Here is a 24,064-nt window from a genome sequence, read left to right on the forward strand (position 1 = left end):
GTTTAATTTCAAAATGAAAAGATCTAAGGATGTTAATGTTCAAGTTAAACTTTATAAGAACCGTGATTTGGAAAACCGTTAAAAGGATATGCATTGAAATTCAACCAAGGGGAAGCGAGGAAGTCACGTAACAATGTTAATAAGTGTAATTTTTAATAAGGTTATGATTTATGTTTGTTTGTTTTATGTGTTTGTTTGTTTATAATTTTGTGAAAACCAATAAAAAAAATTGGGGGGGGGAATCCAACCCCACCTAGCTTGCAATCCCGGGCAGGCAGCAGCGGCAACCTTCTCTCCTACAGAACGCCGGGCAGCCGATAGAGAATTAAGCTCGCTCCGTTGGCCAATGCCGAGGCGCGCCTCGGACCAGCCAATTATACGGGCCAATGAGGAGCCGAGGGGGCCGCCTGCCAATCGCGCCGCCTGTCACAAAGCCAACCCGCGAGCGGGCGGAGGAGGAAGAAGCGGCGACCGCGCAGCGCGGCGCCGGGCTTGCTACGGGGCTGCGGATTGGAGGCTGGCCGGATTACTTTGTTTCGGGGCTCCGCGCTGGAATTGCGAGCGAGCAGAAGCCGGAGGGGAAACGGCTGGAAGGGAGCCGCCTCCTTGGGAAGGAGCCTGAGCAGGTGAGCGGGTGCATCTCAAGGAGAGAGAGAGGGAGATCGAGAGAGATCCAGCTGGAGAGGTTAGCGCCTTTGCATTTTCTGTTTCTCCAGATCCGTGATCCAGATCCGTGCAACAGCTGGAGGGGTTTGATATCGGTGGGGGAAATGATGAATTGGCACCTCTCTGGGAGCCCGTGGCTTTGGGTGGTGCAAAGGGTCCTTTTCCTCCGCACGCCCCCCCCCTTCCAAAAGGGCCATTGTGTCTCGTGTGTGGGTCGCGTCACGTCTGTGGGGCGGTGAGGGGTGACAGCTGGTTGACACCCCCGAACCAGATGGGTTTGGCAGCGCAGGGCTTCGAGCGGAGGAAGGGTGCCTCTGAACATGTGCGGAGGGCCGCCCCCAACCTCCCTCATCAGCAAGCAGAATGCGAGTTTTGACCAGACAAGATGAGGAGACGGGCGGAGGGGTGCGTGTTTCCCAAGCAAAAGGGGAAGATAAATGGGGGTCTTCTCTCTCTCGACCTCTTTGCGGGTCCTACTGCGGAGCGACGGATTTTGAGTGTGCTCTTCAACCTTTTGAAAGGTCCATTGTGTGTAACGTGTGGCTTATGTCTTTGGAGGTGAGGAGATGCAAACCCCCCCCCCCAAAAAAAAAAACAAATGAAGTTTTGCGGCACAGGGCTTTGGAAGTGTGAAAGAAGAGCATAGTGCCTTCTGAGCATGTGTGGAGTGTCGCCACCAACTGAAGTGGTGCCTTCGGCCACACACAAGGCAAAGACTGGGAGATGGAGCAAAATAATTTATCTGGACAGTTCTCCTAGGTAGGATTGAACCCCCAGCGTTTGGGGGTCGGAGGAGGAGGAGAAAAGGTGTCGCTACTGAATGAATTTCCTAAAGTGAGAGATTCAAGGGCATCGCTCACGTCTTTGCTCCGGAATCGCGTCTCTCTCTAAGCCAGGGCTGGAAACCTGTGGCCCTCCAGATCACTGCAGCTCCATCAGGCCGGGCTAGCATGACCAATGGTTAGAGATGGCAGTAGCATCTAGGGGACACCCTGTGGGCTTCCCTTGGCCTACTCTGACTGGCAGCAGCCCTGTAGGGTTTCAGGCAGGGGATGTTCCCAGCCTGTTCTGGAGGTGCCATTGGGGATTTCTGCATGCAGAGCATGCCCCTGAGCTATGGCTCTTCCCTTAAAAACAGAGCGAGGTTCCGGTCCTCATGATTCTAAGCACAGGGCAGCTTTAAATAATAACATAGCAAGCTGCCTTATCCTGAGCCCACAGGGGCCCATCTGGCTCAGTACTGTCTACACATTTATCAGCTGCTTTCTGGGGTTTCAGGCAGGGGACAGGACGTTCCCATCCCCACTAGGAGATGGCAGGGATTGAACCTGGGAACTTCTGCATGCATGGCAGGTGTACTGAGCTGTAGCCAGCATGGCAGGGGTTATGGGACTTAGCCTTGTAGTATCATAGAATTGTAGAGTTGGAAGGACCACAGGGTCATCTAGTACAACCACCTGCAAGGCAGGAATCCTTTTGCACCAAATGGGTTTCGAACCCACAACCCTGACATTATGAGTCTCATGCTCTGCCTACAGAGCTTTTGGGCCCCCCCAACTTTCCCACATTCAGGTGTAGGAAGGGACAGAGAGAAAAGGGCATGGCACATCTTTATTTTTTAGGAGGAGGGCAGTCTTAGAGTTCCTGTCTTCCAGCTCTGAAGAAAGGAAAGGCTTTAGTTCAGTAGTAGAGCACCTGCCTTGCATGCAGAAGTTCCTGGGTTCAGTCCCCGGCAACTTCAGATAGGGCTGAGTATGTCCCTTGTCTGAAACCTTGCAGAGCTGTTTTTGGTCAGCGTCGACAGCTGTCAGCACAAGTCAGCTTCCTGTGCTACTCTTTAAATCAGCCCTTTTATTCAGAACAATGAGGACTAGGATCTTGCTTTGCTTTTAAGCGAAAGACCACAGCTCAGCTGCAGAACATCTGCTGTACACACAGAAGTTACCAGGTTCAATCCCTAGTGGCACCTCCTGAAAAACCCTGCAGAGCTGCTGCCAGGCACTGTAGAATCATAGAACTGTACAGTTGGAAGGGGCCAGGTGGGTCATCTAGTCCAGCCCCCTGCACTGCAGGAATCTTTTGCCCAATGTGGGATTCGAACCCAGGACACTGAGGTTAAGAGTCTCATGCTTTAACAACTGAGCTATCTCTAGGAATATTAGACAATCTTGAGCTGGGTGAATCAATGAACTGACTCTGCCTTGAGCAGCTTGCTGAGTTTTTATTTTCCAAAACTCCTCGTCAGATACCACCCTCAGTTGTTAAAAGACGAGGTGGAGCTAGAGATGGGACTCCAGTAAAGAGTTTGGAAGGGAGAGTGTCCTTGGGGCACCTTAAGGGTCAGAGAAATGAATTGTGGCATAAGCGGTAGAGTCAATTTCTGGAAAAGGAATTCTGTGGTCCATGCAATCTCACAATGCAATGGCACATTGCTGGAAGCTACAGGACAGGAGAGTGATTCCTGCATTGCAGGGGGCTGGATTCGATGACCGTTGGATCCCTTCCAACTCTGATTACATGATCTTATAATAAGGCTGCCTTCCTATAGCCACTTATTTGGGAGTAAATCCTATTGAACTCGATGGGACATCCAAACAGGCAGGCTTAAGATTGTGTTGCTAAATCTCTCTTTAAGTCTTTGAAATCTTTGTTAGGGAACCTGTAGCCCTCCAAAGGTTGCTGGACTTGCAATGTGGCCAAATAGGGATGGCGGAAGTCCCTCAAAAACCTGGAGGGCTCTAGTCTCCCCACCCGTGCCTCAAGGGGCCTCAAGACACATCTGTGTGTATTTGCTGTAATGAGCTAACATGGCTACCTTTATTTGGTCAGTCTGCTAACCTGGCCTACCTCACAGGGGTCTAGTGAGGCTCAATCTGTGACCCTTGGTGGATAGGTGATGGTAGTGATGATGACTTTTCATTTCAGTACCTCTCTCTTCGTTAAAAAAATAATAATCACAGGGCAGTTTGCGGAACGGAACAGCCCAGAATGAGGTGGCGTGAGATAACGATTGCAATAAACAATAATTAAAGCCCTGGCACTAGTTAAGCCCTGCTGAGCTGTCAACTTGGTTAATTGTCAGTCTTGACTCTCCAGGTTTTCTATCAAGAGTGTCTCTCTCTTCTTCTTTTTTTAAAAAAAGCGTGTTCTGTTTCCCCCTTTTTTGGAGACAGTGGAAAAATGCCACCTTAGGATGAACTGCTAAGTCTTTGCTGTCGCTATACAGGCACCCCCCCCCCCGGTCTTCGGATCCATATTGATCAGCTAAGTAGGGGTGTGTGTGTGTTATTGCAGTGATGGCTGGTAGGCCGAAAATCAGGGAGCCCTACAGTAGGGGGTGCCCAAGCCAATGATAGGCAAAGCTAGCTAACTCCAGTTTTACCCTCCTCCTTGCCCCTGCTGAGTTCTACAAGGGACAGCATTGGAGGTGTTTAAGCATAGGTTGGACGGACTGTCTGTCGGGGATTATTTAGCTGCTGTTTTCTGCATTGCAGGGGGTTGGACTGGATGGCCATTGGAGGCCCCGTCCAATAGCTCTGCTATTCAGTGATTCTAAGGAGGATGAAGCTGACAGGCAGGGCGTCATCCGGGTTGGTTGTAGGCAAGAGCGAGGACTGGCTGGGGGCAGACAGGGATTATTCAGCAGTGGCCCATTAGCCGCAAAGGACCGTCCGCAACTGGGATATTGCTCCTTGAACAGGAGCCTCAGTTTGACGATGGGGGAGAAAGAGCAACTTGCATTCCCATTTGCCTGCTACAGTGCTGGGCCTGCTTCCATTTCTATCTTTCTTCCTTGCTTCCAATCCAAAATTGGTGGATTCATCTTGGGTGGGGGCAGAGAGAATGGCAGAAAAACCAGGGTTTGGCCGTCCTCGCACTAAGGTTTCACAAGCCCCCTAACCTGCTCCTCTGGTTTCTGGAAGTTAAAAAGGTGCCTTACTGAGACCACCACACTTTGGGGGTCCTTTGGTCTGCAAACCTGGGTGGGCAGCCATGTGTCAGAGAGCACCTTTTTGCTCAGTCTCCTCCTTCACGCATCTCCTCCAGCTGGCAGATGGTTTTGTTTTGGGTGGTTTTTGGGTTGGGGAAATCTTCTCTGTCTGCATTCTCCCCTCCTCCCCATTCCTCCTTCTCTAGACAGCACCATCTGAAGATGATCCCCAAGGTCTCCTTTAGATGTGTATGTACCAAAGAGGTAATGATAACTCCTAGCTGCCTCGAGTCTTGCGTTTGTGTGTGAAACTTCAAAGAAGGCCTTCTAATTTTATGCTTCCCCTGTATTCCAGAATGGATCGGGGGCTCGTCGTCATAGGTGTCCTTCATTATTTTTTTTTAACTGCTGTAGCTTTTCAGCTCTCCTGAGATGGTATGTGCTTTTGTTTTTGAATGCTGAATTGGCAAGGCTCCTGAGTTTTCCACCTGCTCCCTGTTTCCTCCATAAACTGGTTTATCCAGGTTAGCAGAACAAAAAACAGGAGTGTGGGGCTTGATGGCAAGTCGCAAATAAATACCTCCTCCCCCATCCCTGTTTCATATACAGTGGTACCTCAGGTTAAGTACTTAATTCGTTCCGGAGGTCTGTTCTTAACCTGAAACGGTTCTTAACCTGAAACACCACTTTAGCTAATGGGGCCTCCTGCTGCTGCCGCGCCGCCGGAGCACGATTTCTGTTCTTATCCTGAAGCAAAGTTATTAACCTGAAGCACTATTTCTGGGTTAGCAGAGTCTGTAACCTGAATGTAACCTGAAGCGTATGTAACCCGAGGTACCACTGTATTATTATTTTTTTAATTGTTCAGTGCTTAAGAACCAGGAAAGGCCTCATGATATTCCCCGCTGTCTTCTGTGGGGTTTAACACTACTTATTTCATTGTGGTTTCTGCCATCTGGCGCAAGAGCTTGTGGCTTACCTAACACCCGGCTTACCCAAACTTGTGGTGGCCACAAAAATGCTTCTGCAGAAAGGGAAAGCACTTTCCCTTAAGAAGATAAAAAAGGCCTGGTGGATCAGGCCAGTGGCCCACCTTGTCCAGCATCCTCATTGGCCAACCAGATGCCCTGTGAGAAACCTGAAAGCAGGACTCGAACACAGAACTCCTGTGGTTCCAAGCAACGGGTATTCAGAAGCATTGCTGCCTGCCATGTAGCCATCAATAATAGCCTTCCCCTCCATGAATTTGTCCAGTCCTCTTTTAAAAACCATCAGGGTTTGAAGCTGCCACTGCCTCCTGTGGCAGGGAGTTCCATAGTTTAACTCTGTGCTGTGTGAAGAAGTCCTTTTTTTTTTTTTTATCTAACCTGTCCTGAATCTTCTGTCATTGAAATGTCCACAAGTTCTGGTGTTATAAGAGAAGGGAGAAAAACTTTTCTCTATCCACTTTATCCATGCTGCACATGATTTTATAAACTTCTATCATGTCACCTTTGAAATCCCAAACACTGCCACCTTTCCTTGTAGGAGAGTCGACCTTCTATCTACCCCATTGAACATTTGGGTCGCCCTTTCCCTCTTCGGACAGCCCTGTTTTTCCAATTTTTAAAGAAGTGTTGTTTGCCTCTGGTGCATGGATGAACTGGCTGAGAAGCTCAGCCTGGTGCTCTTGAATGAGTCACTGTTCTGGGTGTGCCTCTGGGTTTGGAAAAGGCAAGCTCAGACCAGTGACTCATCTAGCAGGCAGCCTCACTGGCGATTCTCTCTCTAGACCTGTCATTCTAAAACTTCTTTTTCTGTTGCTGAGGATCTTTGAGAAACACTTAGTGGACTTCTTCGTTTTCCTTGTGCCTTTATCACTGACATCTCCCTCAAAGCAGCACTGAATTATGAAATCACAGGCCCTAGACCAGGCTGCAGAAAACAACATTTTTAACAGATACATTTTAAAGGGGGAAATGGCCCCCGTTCTGTGTTTCTGAAAACTGTAGGCACTGGGCCAGAACCTTGCTAGTCTGTTTGGTAATCCAGCTCTGGTCAAAATGACCTCTATCTCCACTGGCAAAAAAATAAAATAGAAAGAGAAGATCAAATTAAGATATCCTTGATTTCTCTGCAAACTTTTTACAGGCTGACTGAAACGAGGGTGCAAACCACCGGTTGGCCACAGACCACACAGTATGGAAAACCTCTGTTTCTTATATATTTATATCCAGCCTCAAGGTAGCATGGTTCTGTTCTTCCCGTGTTTTAATCGCAACAGCCCTGTGAGGTAGGTTCAGCTGAGAAAGAGAGAGCTGTTGGTCCAAAGTCGTGAGCTTCATTTTGTAATAAAACGCTTTGCACTGTGTGGATAAAGTAGAGAGAGGAGAGTTTTTCTCCCACTGTTGTAATGCTAGAACTGAGAAGCTGGATGCCCAAAGGTTCATTTCTGGCTGTGAGTGACTGGTGAGAGTTGGAATCCAGCAACACCCGGCGGGTGCCTGATTTGTGAAGACTGCAGACCACGCCGATTCTCTAATTCGGGAGTAGCCAAGATGGTGTCTTTGTGATGCTGTTGGATGACAGCCCCCATGACGCCTGAGAGAACTCTCCACTTTGCTGGGAGTCCCTTCTGTGACTGGCGTAAAAGCTGCAAAGCTCTTGGCCTTATAAAGTCTGGAGAGGTGACTGGGCTCCTTGCGATGTCTCCATTGTCTCAGGGACAAAGGTATTAGCCCTGTCTCCTGTAGCCTTCCTGGTGCAGAAGGCCTCTGTGCAGGATGAATTCTACAGTGGGTTTTCACATGCTGAGGAGGTGTCAGGGAGCTTTGGCGATTTTCCAGCCGCATCTCCCAGTTTTTTTTTGGGGGGGGTGTGTGTATGTGGAATGGGGAATTGGCATTAAAAACAACAACAACAGGCTTTCTGGCCGGGGCGTGAAAGTGGGAAATGGTATAATATCTCTCGCTCATTCAGAACATGAAGTAAATTGTCTCTGTGTTCCGATGAGTTGTTCTGCAACATCAAAAGAAGCAGCCATCAGATGAAGCTGAAATTGGAAGCAATAAATCCTGCACACGGCATGTGTTAGATTCAAGGATGGGCAAATCTCTCTCTGTTTTGGTTTCTCTCATTTATTTGTTATTTTTTATTTCTCTTCTATCCCTAATTCGATTTTTCTTCCTGTTTGCTTGGGATTTTGCAGGGACAGACTTCGGCCACATCTGCACGCCGTGCATTTAAAGCACGATGATATCACTCTAAACCAGGGCTAGTCAACCTTTTTTTACCTACCACCCACTAATGCATCTTTCTTGATGGTAAAATTTCCTTACCGCCCACCAGTGCTTGATGGAAGGAGAATTCAGCTGGTGCCGTAGAATCCCCCTACCGCCCACCAAGAATCCTGACACGCCCACTAGTGGGTGGTAGGGACCAGGTTGACAACCCCTGCTCTAAACTGTCATGGCTTCCCTCAAAGAATCTTGGGAGCTGTTGTTTCTTAAGGGTGCTGAAAGTTGTGGGGAGACCTGTACAGTCATACCTCGGGTTACAGACACTTCATGTTGCTTTTTTGGGTTAGGTAAAGGTAAAGGGACCCCTGACCATTAGGTCCAGTTGTGGCTGACTCTGGGGTTGCGGTGCTCATCTTGCTTTATTGGCCGAGGGAGCCGGCGTACGGCTTCCGGGTCATGTGGCCAGCATGACTAAGCCACTTCTGGCGAACCAGAGCAGCGCACGGAAACGCCGTTTATTTTCCCGTCGGAGCAGTACCTATTTATCTACTTGCACTTTGGCGTGCTTTCAAACTGCTAGGATGGCAGGAGCTGGGACTGAGCAACGGGAGCTCACCCCGTCGCGGGGACTCAAACCATCAACCTTCTGATCGGCAAGTCCTAGGCTCTGTGGTTTAACCCACAGCTCCACCCGGGTCCCATTTTTTGGGTTACAAACTGCCAAAACCTGGAAGTATCGGAACGGGTTACTTCCGGGTTTCGGCGGTCACGCATGCGCAGAAGTGCTAAATTGTGTCTTGGCATGCGCAGAAGCACTGATTCGCAACTGTGCATGTGCAGATGCGCTGCTGCGGGTTGCAAACGCTGCGGGTTGCGAACATGCATCCCACATGGATCATGTTCGCAACCTGAGTGTCCACTGTATTCCTCTTCCAGGGGAACGGTTCCCAGAATGGATTGACAATCAAGTCCCTTTTCCAAGGGAACTCTGTTTTTGCATGCAGAAGTTTCAACTCCTGGCAAGTCCAGATCAGGCTAGGAAAGGCTCCTTTCTGAAACATCAGAAAACTGCTGTCAATCTGTCACGGACTGATTGGACACAGAGAAATTGGGGGGGGGGAACCAGTTGGGGAGGGAGGCTGAGAGCCCGGGGATTGGTATGAAGAGATTTCACCCCTCTCATATCCAAGAATCTCCTGATGAGTCTGCTGATTCTCCAGAGAGAAGGAGGCGTGTTCTGCTTCTCTACTTATTCTACTCCAGCACCACATCAAAGAGTCAGAGTCAGTCAGTCAGTGTGTCGGAGAGAGAGAGACTGAGTGTTATAGATCGTGTGTAGAGATAAGGTTGCTGCTAAGAGCAGCTGCAGACACTCAGTGTAGTGTAGCATTCTTTATGCTTAGAGAACCCATTAAGCTCTGTATATAGTTGTATAGTAGTTGTAGATAGAATAAAGAAGATATTCTACAGAGCTGCTCTCCGAGTCATTTATATACTCTGCTAGACTCCTCTGCTATACTCTGCTGTGCGACGACTGCTGTGCGGGGCTGAAGTGGATGACTCCAGTTGGTGGTACTGGCTCAAGGGCGATGCTGACATGGTAGTGGGACGACGACGAGTGGTCTGAGGGAGAGGACTGGGGTGAGGTGGTGTCAGAAACTCAGACGGTAACAGGGCTTGGTGAGCTGGGAGAGTCTATGGAAGAGAGAAGTCCAGAATTGTGGGAAACTGGTTGCCCCTTATACAAAACTGTCAAGAAAATCATACCTCTAGTGAAAGCAAATTCAAGTAGCTTCTGAGTGTTTTTAAGAGAGGTCTCCTCTTCCTCATGTCCTCTTCATAACCCGGAGTGCATCCGTTCGGCATGCACCTGGCCAGGCATGAGGAGCCTACAAGATGACAAATGGCCTTCATCTACCTGGTGCAGTTTCCTAATGTGCTAACCAGACAAGGAGAGATGTCTCTGCTGCAGCCTGGCTGGCCTTCTCGCTCCCGGCTTGGCTGCATATTACCACCGGCTCCCGACTGCAACACAGCTGACCTCCTGTTAGCACTGCAAATGGATCTTTCAGAAGCATTTCAGGAAGAGAGATGTTTCCTCACTGCCCCTCTGGGCGGAAAATTGAGGGAGAGGTTTTGCTAATTGGATTTCTGTCTGGCCTGCCTTGAATATTTTACTGACATGCTTGCAATGGGTGGAATGCGACTAAATTTCACTCAGAGTAGACCCATTAAAAGTAATGGACTTGCTAAGTTAGGCATGGATGCGGAACAGAGCTGCTCTTACAACCGTTAAAGAGCAGCTCCGGGAAGTTAAAACAGGATCAGAATACCTCGCAGGCCTGAACAAAAGTTAATGGAAACATTCTTCATATGGTGCTAAGAAAAGATAATGATGTTGGCACCAAAAGGACCTCTCTGGAGAGGAAGTTCCAAAAATGGGGTGCTACCACTGAAAAGGCCCTGTCTTAGAATACCGGGATCAGGAGTGGGCAGGCTTTTCAGGATTGAGGGCTCATTGTCTTAGGGGAAGGCGGTCAGGGGCCACATGTGGATGGCAGTGGTTGGAGCCAAAGCAAAAGGTATGTGAGACACCCATTATCTGTCGCTCTCTTCCTTTTATCCACCCATGGAAGATGGAGCAAGCTTGTTTTTTTTGCTGCTAGGACCCAAACCAGTGGATTCAAATGACAATAAAAGATATTCTGACTAAACATCAGGAAGAACTTTCTGAGGTAAGAGCTTTTTGAAAATGGAATAAACTACCTGGGAAGATGGTGCCTCTCCTTTACTGGAGGCTTTTAACCAGAGGTCGGATGGCCATCTGTCATAGATGCTTTAGCTGGAGTTACTGCATTGCAGGGGGCTGGAGTAGATGACTCTTAGGGTTCCTTCCAACTCTACAATTCATAGAATTCACTGAGGCAGTGTTAGAAACTCAGATATACAAGCTAGGCGCCCAATGGCTCCTTAAACCAGGGTTACAGTTGCCGAAACAGAATGCCTAGTTGCAGTTTTGGGGCCAGACAGCTTGAAAGTCATATTTACCAATACAGTCGACACTCAGGTTGCGAACGTGATCCGTGCGGGAGGCAACCCGCAGCGTTCGCAACCCACGCCCCGCACATCTGCACACACATGGGTCATGATTTGGTGCTTCTGCGCTTGCGCAAAGTGCCGAAGCCCAGAAGTAACCCGTTCCGGTTCTTCCGGGTTCGGTGCGATGCGCAATCCGAAATCGCGCTACCCGAAGCGTCTGTAACCCGAGGTATGACTGCATTATTTTTTGGGTGCCTGAAATTAATTCTGATTGTGCAGATAAAATATGACAGATAGAATTCTACAGGATGCTAGTCAAGATCCAGTGATCCCCAGACATGCATCTCCAGATGGTGGAGACATCAGACGCCATCCTGGTGCCCGGGCATCTTCACTTGGCCACAAGTGGCCGATAGGTAAAGGACTCCTGACCATTAGGTCCAGTCGTGGCCGACTCTGGGGTTGCGGCGCTCATCTCCCTTTATTGGCCAAGGGAGCCGGCGTACAGCCTCCGGGTCATGTGGCCAGCATGACTAAGCCGCTTCTGGAGAACCAGAGCAGCATATGGAAATGCCATTTACCTTCCCACCGGAGGGGTACCTATTTATCTACTTGCACTTTGATGTGCTTTCGAACTGCTAGGTTGGCAGGAGAAGGGACCGAGCAATGGGAGCTCACCCCGTTGCGGGGATTCGAACTGCCGACCTTCTGATCGGCAAGTCCTAGGCTCCGTGGTTTAACCCACAGCGCCACCCGCGCCAGGTTCAAAATGCGCCTGGCAAATTTTGAACGCTGTCCTGAGGAGAATTTCGTCCAACGCCCTGCAATGCAGGAATATGCAGCTGTCTCATACGAAGATTGAACCTGCAACTTTCTCATGATGAGCACCATGTTCTAACCTACTGAGCTAATTCTTTGATTCTACGTTTCAACCACAAAACAAGGGCATTGAGCTGCATCGGGCAGGTGCCCCTAGTCAATAGAAATAGTTTTAAACATATGTGAGCACCATAAGGAAATGTAAAGCTTTCAACAGCATCTTTGGGGAACGCTGAGCTTAATCTCAACAAGTTATAATTTGCCAGTGCAGGGAATAATTTTCCGTCTGTACAACCAGGAGTTATAGTTTGCGAGAAAAGCATGCGACCGCAAGGGGAGAACTTTGAAACGAGCATTTTCCCTCCCTCGTTTCTTGTTGCCAAAGAATACTCTCAGCTGCACGCTAATTTTCCCAAGTACGCAAACTAATGGGTCCATTTTCTTTGGAAATGGCTTTTTTAAAAATATGAAGAAGGAAATTGTACGGTTTATTTTAGGGTTGAGTGTGCTTGTACAAAACCCATGTTTGAAGGCCAGAGGATAAGAAATTGCTTGCCTGCATCCTCAAAATGGGACGCGGGTGGCGCTGTGGGTTAAACCACAGAGCCTAGGACTTGCCGATCAGAAGGTCGGTGGTTCGAATCCCCGCGACTCCCCGCGACGGGGTGAGCGCCCGTTGCTCGGTCCCTGCTCCTGCCAACCTAGCAGTTCGAAAGCATGCCAGTGCAAGTAGATAAATAGGTACCGCTCGGGCGGGAAGGTAAACGGCGTTTCTGTGCGCTGCTCTGGTTCGCTAGAAGCAGCTTAGTCATGCTGGCCACATGACCCGGAAGCTGTACGCCGGCTCCCTCGGCCAATAAAGTGAGATGAGCTCCACAACCCCAGAGTCGTCCACGACTGGACCTAACGGTCAGGGGTCCCTTTACCTTTACCTTTATCCTCAAAATATCATCCTGTTCAAAAAGGTGTGGCGAGTGTGAATGGGAAGAAGGCAATTAAAAGGGAAGAGAAGTTTCCTTCTGGTGGGCACGATCTGGAGCTTAATAATAATAATAATAATAATAATAATAATAATAATAATAATACAGCACTATTGTGGGATAGTTTAGTCGGTAGAGCATGAGAATCTCAGGGTTATGGATTCGAGCCCCACGTTGGGCAAAGTATTCCTTGCATTGCAGGGGGTTGGACTAGATGACCCTCGTGGTCCCTTCCAACTCCACAATTTCATGATTGTATGATTTTACATTGGTTTTCTGTTTTGCAGTCCTCCTCCTGTGTGGCACCCCCCCTCCACTTTGTTGCTGAGTCATAAATCACATCTTGCGCACGTCTGAGGCTACCGTAGGTCCATCGTCTGTGGCGAGCCTTTCGTAATGAGAATCCAATTGCAATTTTTCCTTCCTTTTTTTGATTTATGGTTTCGCCGCAAGCAGATGGGGAGTGGGGGGAGGGGAGGGAGCGAGCGAGGGAAAGGGCCTTATTCCCGTTTAATTATTCCGAGTGGATTTTTGGCAAGCAGGTCCCTCTTTGCCGTGTTTAGATTGTTTTGAGAAACCAGCTTCCAGGAAGAGAGCTCATGTTTGCACATTTTTTAAAAATCGGCTGGTGTGTACATGGAGATAATGCATACTCATGCGCCCACCCCCACCCCACCCCCGCTCCTCAAGCTATCTGCTTTAATTTCACTGTTGCTGTAAAGTCCGTGAGCTAACAAAACAACAACCTACTAGATTTGGCTCCGCTGCAAAATCTGCGAAATGTTTGCATGTTGGCAACCTGGCATTCGTCTGGATTGATGCTACCAGCATGCATGGAGGGGTGAGTGGGTGGGAATCTGCATTTAGGCTCCCCCTCCCATCCAGCCCACACCAGCGAAAGCCTAAATTTTTGATGCACCAGTTCTTCGAACCAGAGGGCACCGTCCATTGTGTAGCGATGCAAATCAGGACCGTTTCTAACTGTAGAATTCCCCTGCCCCCAGAAATACACCTGCCTGTTCTGTAACGGTGGTTGCATGCACTCCAGCTTGTGGGCAGCGAGAGACTGTGGAACTCTCTCCCACAAGAGGCTGTGACGGCTTCTTCCCCTTGGATGGCTTTAAATGAAGATGGGACAAATTCAAGGAGGATAGGGAAGGCTACCAATGGCTCCTAGCTGTGATGGCTCCGCTCTGCCTCCACAATTAGAGGCAGCCATGCTTCTGAAGGCCGGTTGCTGGAAACCACAGGAAGGGAGAGGGCTCTTGTGCTCAGATCGTGGTTTTCCCACAGGCATCTGGTTAGCCAATGTCAGAAGAGGACGCTGGTCTAAATGGGCCATTGGTGTTGTAAACAGAATCTGCCCTTGTTCCCTTATGGGGTGTCCAAGAGCCCATATAGAGTCTTTACTCCCTATTGGTAGGAGAAAATAACAGAGGCCAACCAGAGAATAAAAGGTAAAGGTACCCCTGCCCGTACCGGCCAGTCTTGACAGACTCTGGGGTTGTGCGCCCATCTCACTCAAGAGGCCAGGGGCCAGCGCTGTCCGGAGACACTTCCGGGTCACGTGGCCAGCGTGACAAAGCTGCATCTGGCGAGCCAGAGCTGCACACGGAAACGCCGTTTACCTTCCCGCTGGTAAGCGGTAACTATTTATCTACTTGCACCCGGAGGTGTTTTCGAACTGCTAGGTTGGCAGGCGCTGGGACCGAGCAGCGGGAGCGCACCCCGCCGCAGGGATTCGAACCGCCGACCTTTCAATCGGCAAGTCCTAGGCGCTGAGGCTTTAACCCACAGAGAATACTGAGAAACAAAGCAGCTAGTAAGCCTGATCTTTATTGATCTGTTGCAACAGGGTGCTCCCCTCACATGCAGGAAAGGAGGAGGACCCCAAACAAAGGTGTGTCCTCCCTTATATAGACATTTGAAATTGCCCGCCCTGGAGTCCAAGACCACCCCCCAGAAACATCATACATACATCACAGAAAGGGTGTAGTTCAAGACCACCCCCCAGACACATCATACCTACATCACAGAAAGAGCGGTCTACAGCAGAAATCTGAGTGCGTTCTTTATCTCCTGTTGTTGTTTATCTCTTGTCTGGCAGATTACCTGTTAATGCTTACTTGATTGGATACCCTGGGGAGCCTGGCCAGTCTTTTGTAATGATAAATACTTAGTTCCTGAGCCAGGTCACAGGCTCACACCCTATTCATATCTTAAATGTGCCCTTAAGACAGGATTTGTGAAGGAAAAGACAATGGGGAGGCTTTTCCATTTTCCTTTGACCTTGCAGAGAAAACATTTGGTCAGTTTGGGAATCAAAAATGGTTTCAGGTCGGTCTTCCTGTGCTGATCTTCATTTGCATTGCTCTCAACTGAGAATGAGACGGGGGGGGGGGGGCTGGTTTGTGAAAAATGAAAAATAAATTTGAAGATGTAATCTGTGATCTTGTTAACAAAAGCAGCCGCCAAGTTAATGTTTAGTTTACTTAAGACTTACTATATACCTTGTTTCTTGAGTAAAGTCTGCTAAGTTAAACAATAATTTGCTGGAACTGAATGGTGGTCCTTTTGTAGGTGCCAAACTTTTTTTTGTCGGCCCTTGGGAGTTTTATTAGCTCTAAACATTGTACTTATTTTTCCCTGATGGATATCCCAGCCCTGGACACGTCCAAATGTTTAGGTTGCATGAACTTTGGGATGGTGATAGATTCAGGGTGGTTTGGATACAGGAATTCTAACCAGACAGCAGATCCTTGGTGCAGCAGCCTTGTCTTCAAATCTACTGATGATTCTGTATTTCTGGGATCTTTTTTTTTTTTAAAGTACACTTTGTGAGAAAGTGTTCTCTAAAAACAACAACACAACAACACGAAGAGGCCTCCCATCCCTGGGATTTCCATTTCTGACCTTTTGCTCTTTCTGCTGACCAGCTGGGCCATTTCCAAAGTGGATCCTGTTTTAAAACACAAAGCCCCACCCCACTTAATGGGGTGGGAAGCAGCCCTGGGAATTGTTCCTAAAAGGAAATTCCAATTTTTAAAAAAATGGAGCAGTGACAAGCTAATGGGATGTCGGCAAACTTCGAAGCCCTTTGGACAACGGGGAGAGAGGGGCATAAGATCTTAAGAGCCTGTAAGAAATCTACGTGCAGGATCCGAGCACAAGGGCACTCGCTCTTCCTGCAGTTTCCAGGAAGTGATATTAGGAAGCACTGTTGCCTCCAACTGTGGAGACAGAGGAAGAACCATCATGCCTAGTTGACAGCCCTCTTCACAATGAATTTTTCCCTTCCTCTTCGAAAGCCAGGCAGGTTGGTGGCTCTCACTGTTTGGAGAGAGGTTGATTTAAAAGATGCACAGTGAACGCTTAGGACTGCGTGGTAGCTCAGCAGAGTGCTCTTGTATGCATATTTTTAAAATTGGTTATTAGGAAGTTTTATTGATGCAGTTTTAAAGCTGTGGATTTCAGTGCCTTGTTAAGTGTTGTTTTAATGAGATTGCCGTGAGTTATGCTGTCGCTGGCAGCTTTGAGGAGGGAGAAAGTGGATAAGAGAGAAGTTTTTTCTCTCTCTCTCTCGTAGCACTGGAATTTGTGGGAAGCTGGATGTGGGAAGATTCAGGACTGATTAGAAGAAAGGGCATCTTCACTCAGCGCCTGGTTAAACTGTGGAACTCCCTCCCACAGGAGGCAAAGATGGCGGCCAACTAGGTTGGCTTTAAAAGAGGATTGGACAAATAAATGGAGGAGCATAGGAAGAGCTTGGTGGATCAGGCCCATGGCCCATCTAGTCCAGCATCCTGTTCTCACTGTGGTGACTCAGATATCTGTGGGGAAACCTGGAAGCCAGATTCAAGCACAAGATCATTGTCTCCTATGCTTTCCAGTATTTCTGGTATTCAGAAGCATGACTGCCTAATGACGGAATATCTAGGCGCCCTTTTTTTTACAGTGGTATTTATTATTGTTGTTGTTGTTATTATCATTTTCATTTCATTTCTGTACCACTTTATATTTTAAAGAAAAAAATCTCAAAGCGGTTTGCAACACATTAAAACATCAAATAATACCGAATGAAGCAAATTTAAGCTTCAAGGAAAATATTTCAGACCCTTCTCCAAGTGACATTTTGCTTTCCCCGTATTTATCTACCTGCTTGAGTTATAGAGCTGCTCCATAGCAGACGTACTCTAGGAAGCCAGTGTGGTGTAGTGGTGAGAGTGTCAGACTAGGACCTGGGAGACCAGGGTTCCAATCCCTCCGCAGTCAGGAAGCTCACTGGGTGAGCCTGGAGTCACTCACAGCCTCTTGACCCTCCCTCACAGGGCCGTTGTAGGGATTAACAGAGGAGGGGAGTGAGCCATGTGCTCCTTGGAGAAAAAGGTGGGATATAAATGTAAAAAATGAGCTCTTCCGCTTGCCTGCTTAAGAGAGCTGGAGAGGCCAGCCAGATGGAGATGTCAGGCACCAACCTGGAATCCAGGGATCTCCAAATGGTCGCAAGTGGAATGACACCTGTTGCAAAATGTGCCTGGCTCCTGGCTAATTTCTAACACTGAGGAGAAGGGTATTGGTGGCTACTAGCCAGGATGACTATGCTCAGCCTCCATGGTTGGAGGCAGTAATGTTTCTGAATACCATTTGTAGGAAAACCACAAGAGGGGAAAGGGCTCTTGGGTCCTGCTTGAGCATCAAGTTTGCCCCTGTGAGAACAGGGATGCTGGAGTAGATGGGTCATTGGCCTGATCCCGCAGATTCTTCTTATGTTCCTAACTTTGGATTGGAAGCAGAGGAGATGCATATATTACCGAAAGATATCGGGGAGTAGCTTTCCTTGCAATCGGGAATAATTAGCTGGGCCAGCTTGATCTCTTTTGACTGAGCTGTGCGCGAGGCAGCCTTGACCGCTGAGATTGTGGCAGGCCTAGTCAGCGCAAATTAGCATTTTGATGGCTCTCTTTGCATGGCGCTCAGGCGTTCTGCCTGGGAGAGCATCCAGACCCAGCTTTGATTAGCAGGGCTAAGATAAACCCTTTATAGAACTAAATGCGGTAACAGCTAATCTCGGCAGAGTCACCTGGGTCCTGCGAGACGTAAAGAAGCTTTGCTGCTTTTGATTGTTAACATCCACTGGGCAAAACACACACACACACACACGTGTGTGTGTGAACACTTGTTGCTAGCAAACATCATTTTTGCAGATGGTTGTCGGGGGAAATGACCTTTTTTGAGAGCATGCAGCCAATCAGAAACTGAGCTTGGCTTTTGCTCCCCCACTCCCATTAGAATTAGGCAATGTGGTGACCTGGGGGTGACATTGGACCTCTAACTTCCAGCAGCCCAATCCAGCAAGGCCAGAGATCATGTGAGTTGTAGCAGCAGGCCACCACTTTGGCTAAGCGCTGGACTATGAAGCCTGTGCCTCAGGTGACTCCTTACACACTACCGAACAAGAGGACAGAGATCTGCATAAAAGTGGCTTCAGTGCTTCCTCATCTTTAAACTAGACTTGGACAGAATAGCCCTTCAAATGCAGGGTGCCTTCAAATCAGGCATCCCCAAACTTGGCCCTCCAGCTGTTTTGGGACTACAGTTCCCATCATCGCTGACCACTGGTCCTGTTAGCTAGGGACGATGGGAGTTGTAGTCCCAAAACAGCTGGAGGGCCAAGTTTGGGGATGCCTGCTCCAAACAGACAACAGTCCCCTGACAAGTACAACAAATGGCCACCCAAAGCTGATGGAAAAGGGGCTCTTGTACCTTTAATAGTTGCCTGGAAGAGAGGTGTTAACTAAAGGTGCAAAGAGCCCCTCTTCTCTTTTTCATCTGGCTACACTCCCTTCTAGGCTCTATTCAGCTCCATGGTTATCCCAGATTTTCTGGGACTGGTCTTGAAAATCTGTGTGTATTCAATACGTTATTGCACAGATACTTTCAACTCTGCTTTTATAATAATGCAAATTTGGCCTCATGTGAAAGGCCGAAGATGCTCCCCAGCCCGGATTTCCCACTATGCCTTCAGAGAACTAAAAGTTAAATTTGCAGGATTTAAGTAGCACAACTTAGCAAATACAGTGTGGGAGGCACTGCAGATATTTCTTTCCAAAATGAAGATATTTTTGGCCATTCTATCCTCCCCCTATTCCGAAGCCTCTTTCAGAAAGTGATTTATTTGCAAGAGGAATTTGTTCTTTGTGCTTCTAGATGATTAGAACATTTTCAAGAGACAATAATTGTTTATAGAGCTGGAGGAATAAAGAGCTCTGGCTGAAGCTTGCAGAATTGAAACAGTTTGAGGGGGTTGCAAACAAAGGGTGGCTGGGCGGGTAGTAGGAGTTCCCTTGGCATTAAGAGGAAGGTGAGCAAGGCGGCAAGGACACCCAGGAGAAAAAGCTCCCATCTGTTTGCATGTAGCCTAGATGCAGAAAGATGCACTGGTGGAAGAATCTACAGTCTAATCCAGGTCTTCAGCATGTGGGGCAAAGCTGTCATCGCCCTAGAATATATTCCTGGGCACTAAATTGCCCAGCCATGTATGTGTGTGTGCTGATTTGCTCAGCACCATCCGCTGGCATCCCTGCACTTGAGGATCTGAGCCTCAGGATTGGTAGTAACATCTCTTTATTATTTATATCCCGCCCATCTAGCTGGGTTACCCCAGCCACTCTGGGCAGCTTCCAAAACATATAAAAAACCATAATAAAACGTCAAACGTTTTTTAAAAACTTCCAAGTACTCAACACCAAAGGCAGATACGTGGTGGTAGACATTGTGGAACGGGGGTGGCAAACCCCTGGCTCTCCTCTAGCTGTTGCTTGGCTCCCATCTGTGGGATATTAGTATTCAAAATGCATATGGAAGGGCTGTAGAAGGGCTGTGGTGCCATGCACTCTGTGGTTCAGTTCTTAACCAACTTGTGAGTCAAAATGAGAGCAGCAGGTGTGTTGCATTGTGCTGCTGTCTGCCTCAGAGTCAGAGCACCAGTCTGCCTGTAAATGTTAGGTCGTCTGTCACTGTTTAATCTATGTACACTGTTACGTACTGAAGTTCTCACCCTGGGCCAGCAGGGGGATACTGTAGATAGTTTTCACTCAGGTCCACATATGCAAATAAGGGATTGAAAGTGACATTCAGTGATTGGATAGTTACAGAAAGTTGTTACTGTTGCGTTGTAGTGGAGCTCTATATAAGCGGGCTGGCTGAACCATTCAGTACAGTTCTGTTCTGGCCTGTGAATAAACAAGAGCTGTCTGAAGAATCGCTGTGTCGTCTGATATGTTCACCCACAACTTAACATACACAACCTGTGTTGTGTATATGTTCAGTCCGCAACTGCAAGTACGCTAAGCAATTTGTTCCTTAAACTTTAAACGAGGGCAACTTGCGTAGCTTTTATAGGAGGGAAAAGAGAACAGAAGGATCAAACGACCCAGGGCTGTCTTCTGCATACTTGCGCCAAATGGGAACTAAAGTCTAATTCCCACACCATCAGGCCCCACTAGCCTGGCCAGTGGCTAGGGATGATGGAAGGGGATGGAGAGCAGCTGAAGCCTGAATGTGGGCCTTCAATCCTCTTTATTAGGCCCTCAGAACCCTCCCCAGGCCACACACATCAGTGGCCTTGCTTCACACGCCTAATATTTTCCCCTGGCTGGACTGTGTCCTTGAGCTCTGATAATGCCTCTTCATTGTCTGGGCTAGAGAGGGATGATTGACTGTGTGTGTTTGTGTGTGTGTGTGTACAGAAAATAGCCTACTACATACATGTAAAATCTGCATTTATTGCTCTGCTGGCTTTTGCCTCCGACTGCTCCCACTGCTGGCTGCCCTGAAGAGAATGCACTCCCTTCTGAACCGCTTAATAATAATAATAATAATAATAATAATTTATTATTTATACCCTGCCCATCTGGCTGTGTTTCCCCAACCACTCTGGGCGGCTCCCAATCAAATGTTAAAAACAGTGCAGCATTAAATATTAAATACTTCCCTGAACAGGGCTGCCTTCATATGTCTTTTAAAGATAGGATAGCTGCTTATTTCCTTCACATCTGAAGGGAGGATGTTCCACAGGGCAGGTGCCACTACCGAGAAGGCCCTCTGTCTGGTTCCCTGTAACCTCACTTTAAAGTTTGCGAAGCATCCTCCAGACACGCATTTGGCCTTTTGCATTCTTCTCCCATCCTTTTTCCCGGCGCTCTCAGAATGAACAGGATTTGACAGGTTGCATCCTCTCCCCTTGGAAACGGCATCACATGTCTCCCGGGAGCTTGGTCTCTCTGGTTTCCCACATTTTCCCCATAGTATTCTTCAAGTTTGAAGTGCAGAAGATGTAATCTTGCAAAGGGACTTTGAATTCCCTAATGCAAGAGCAGCAGACAGTGGAGGCTGGCATCAAAAGAGAGTATATTGTGTTGGAGACTAATTGGATGTGGTTTTCGAGGTGTGTGCTTCATCGGAGGAAGGGATCTGCAATGTCTAAAGCGTCTTGCCAACTTGATCCTTCTGACTGTAGGGAAAGTTTAATTCCAGCAATAGATGTAACGTGGTCTAGTGGTTGGAATGTCAGGATAGGATTGTGGTTGTCTAGGGACTTGTTTCATGTTTAAAAGTGAATCCACTTAATCTGCAGTTTCCAAAACAATAAGTGAATCCAAACACAGCCATCCTTTGAAATTTGCATTTCTTCAAATTTTGCAGTGGAGTTCTCCAACCAAGGATTGTACACAAAAATGCATATACTGTATTAGCAAAAAATAACTTGCAAAAATGAGTTATATTAGGGGAAATTGTTTAGCCATCATGGCTAGTAGCCATCAATAGAATGTCCTCCATTTCTCTGATTAAAATAGGGACTTCCTTTTCAACAGCAACAACAACAACAACAATAATAATAATAGTTGTTTTATTATTATTTATACCCCACCCGTCTGACTGGACTGCCCCAGCCATTCTGTGCTGCTTCCAACATATATAAAAACATAATAAAACATTAATCAATTTTAAAACCTCCCTATACAGGGCTGCCTTCAGATGTCTTCTGAAGGTTGTATAGTTACTTTCCTCCTTGGCTCGGGGGTCGCATAACTCCATACCCTCCAACATTTCTCTGATGAAAATGGGGACATCCTAAGGAAAAGCAGGACATTCTGGGATCAAATCAGAAACCAGGACGGCTTCTTTAAATCCAGGACTGTCTCTGGAAAACAGGGACACTTGGAGGGTTAGGGCTTTTAATTACCTATGGAGGGTCTGCAATAGCCTCTGTGTATTTCTCCTCTCCAGGTTTGTAGCCGTCTCTGCCTTCTATCAGAATAGGTAAAGGTAAGGGGACCCCTGACCACTAGGTCCACTCGTGATTGACTCTGGGGTTGCAGCGCTCATCTCATTTTATTGGCCGAGAGAGCCGGCGTACAGCTTCCGGGTCATGTGGCCAGCATGACTAAGCTGCTTCTGGCGAACCAGAGCAACACATGGAAGAAGAAGAAGAAGAGTTTGTATTTGATATCCCGCCTTTCATTCCCTTTAAGGAGTCTCAAAGCGGCTAACACTCTCCTTTCCCTTCCTCCCCAACAACAAACACTCTGTGAGGTGAGTGAGGCTGAGAGACTTACAAGAAGTGTGACTAGCCCAAGGTCACCCAGCAGCTGCATGTGGAGGAGCGGGGAAGCGAACCTGGTTCACCAGATTACGAGACTATCGCTCTTAACCACTACACCACACTGGCTCTTTTACCACACGCCGTTTACCTTCCTGCCAGAATGGTACCCATTTATCTACTTGCACTTTGATGTGCTTTCGAACTGCTAGGTTGGCAGGAGCAGGGACCGAGCAACGGGAGCTCACCCCGTCGTGGGGATTCGAACTGCCGACCTTCTGATCGGCAAGTCCTAGGCTCAGTGGTTTAACCCACAGCGCCACCCTCTATCGGAATAAGTGCCATATTAAATATGCACTACATGAAGATGTACTTTCTTTTATCTGTCCTGAATCTTCCAACTATCATTGGAGTTCCACGAGTTCTGGTGTTACAAGAGAGGGAGAAAAACGTTTCTCCATCCACTGTCTCCATTCCATGCATATTGTTATAAACATCTGTCATATTGCCTCTTACTTGCCTTTTCTCAGAACTGAAAAGTCCCAGATGCTGCAGCCTTACTTATGCTGACCATGAGGTTTAGATTGCTTCCCCAAAGAGCAGGTGACTGTAATACTCCTGTCTCCTTCCACTGTCATCTCTTGCCTCTCACCCTTGAATTATTTTGTGGTTGGAGGCATTAAGGGCGAGAGAGAGAGAGAGAGAGAGAGAGAGAGAGAGAGAGAGAGAGATAACTGTGCCGGTCAGGACAGCTTGCGTCTGTTGTGTAACTGAAATGAACATGGAGGAGAAAATGTTAAATATGCAAAATTTGCTGGTGGGGAGCAGATGTTTTGCTACTCGCTCTGTAGGCCCAATTTGCGTTGCTTTGACAAGCTGACTGCGCACCTGAAGAAAAAACCCCCTCCGTTTGCTCAGGGAGGGCCTGATGGGCTCCAGATGGAGCTGAATAATTTCTGCACATCGTTAATGTAAAACGCAGTTAATAGGGCCTGGTGTTTGTTTTCCTGTTTGCTTCCTACTTGCTATGAGGGGCTACACAGAAAGCTGCAAATAGTTACAAATCCTTTCTGGAAACCTTGATTTAGTCATTGTTTTTTCAAAAATGTAATTGCATCAGGCATTTATAACTGTGCCTGATCCAGCAGAACTCTTCCTGCTTTTTAATCCTCTATCCTTTTCTTTGTACAAAATGGCAAACCCCTCAACTGTCCCAGGAAAACTGGGACATTCCCCCTTCTTTTTTTATTTGCGTGAGAGCACGGCAGCCATTTTGGGCACCTTAATCTTGCACCATAATCTCGCCCTGGAAAAAGCGCTTTTGGGGGAAGCGACAGTGTTTTGTTATTTATTTATTTCTATTACCCGCCCTTCACCCTAATACAGTGGTACCTCACAAGACGAATGCCTCGCAAGACGAAAAACGTGCAAGACGAAAGGGTTTTTCGTTTTTTGAGTTGCTTCGCAAGACAATTTTCCCTATGGGCTTGCTTCGCAAGACGAAACGTCTTGCGAGTTTGTTTCCGTTTTCTTAAAACCGTTAATACCAGGGTGCATCCGTGCTTCGCAAGACGAAAAATCCACAAGACGAAGAAACTCGCAGAACGAATTAATTTCGTCTTGCGAGGCACCACTGTATACAACTCAAGTGTCGGAAGCCAGGGTAAAGAGGTGCGTCTTCAGCATCCTCTGGAAGCTGTATAATGAAGGTGCCCAATGCACTTCTCTGGGGAGGTTGGGCCACAGTTTAGGGGCCACCACAGAGAAGGCCCTCTCCTGGGCTGCCACCCCTGCGAGACTCTGAGCTACC

General features: G+C 47.8%; 1 protein-coding gene across 2 annotated transcripts in view; it reads left to right on the forward strand.

Annotated features, from left to right (window-relative positions):
• Positions 1 to 425: 425 nt before the first annotated feature.
• The window catches only part of CAMKK1 (calcium/calmodulin dependent protein kinase kinase 1), an 84,528-nt gene continuing 60,889 nt past the window's right edge, over positions 426 to 24,064 (forward strand). Inside the window, exon 1 of one of the 2 annotated variants that reach the window (XM_083714592.1) lies at positions 426 to 626. The gene's annotated coding sequence lies outside the window, so the exon portion shown is untranslated. Of the gene's footprint in view, positions 686 to 24,064 lie in introns of both variants that reach the window. The other variant, XM_083714591.1, reaches the window with a different exon arrangement.

Source organism: Podarcis gaigeae, assembly GCF_964106915.1.
Source record: "Podarcis gaigeae genome assembly, chromosome: 15".
NCBI classification, from domain to species: Eukaryota; Metazoa; Chordata; class Lepidosauria; order Squamata; family Lacertidae; genus Podarcis; species Podarcis gaigeae.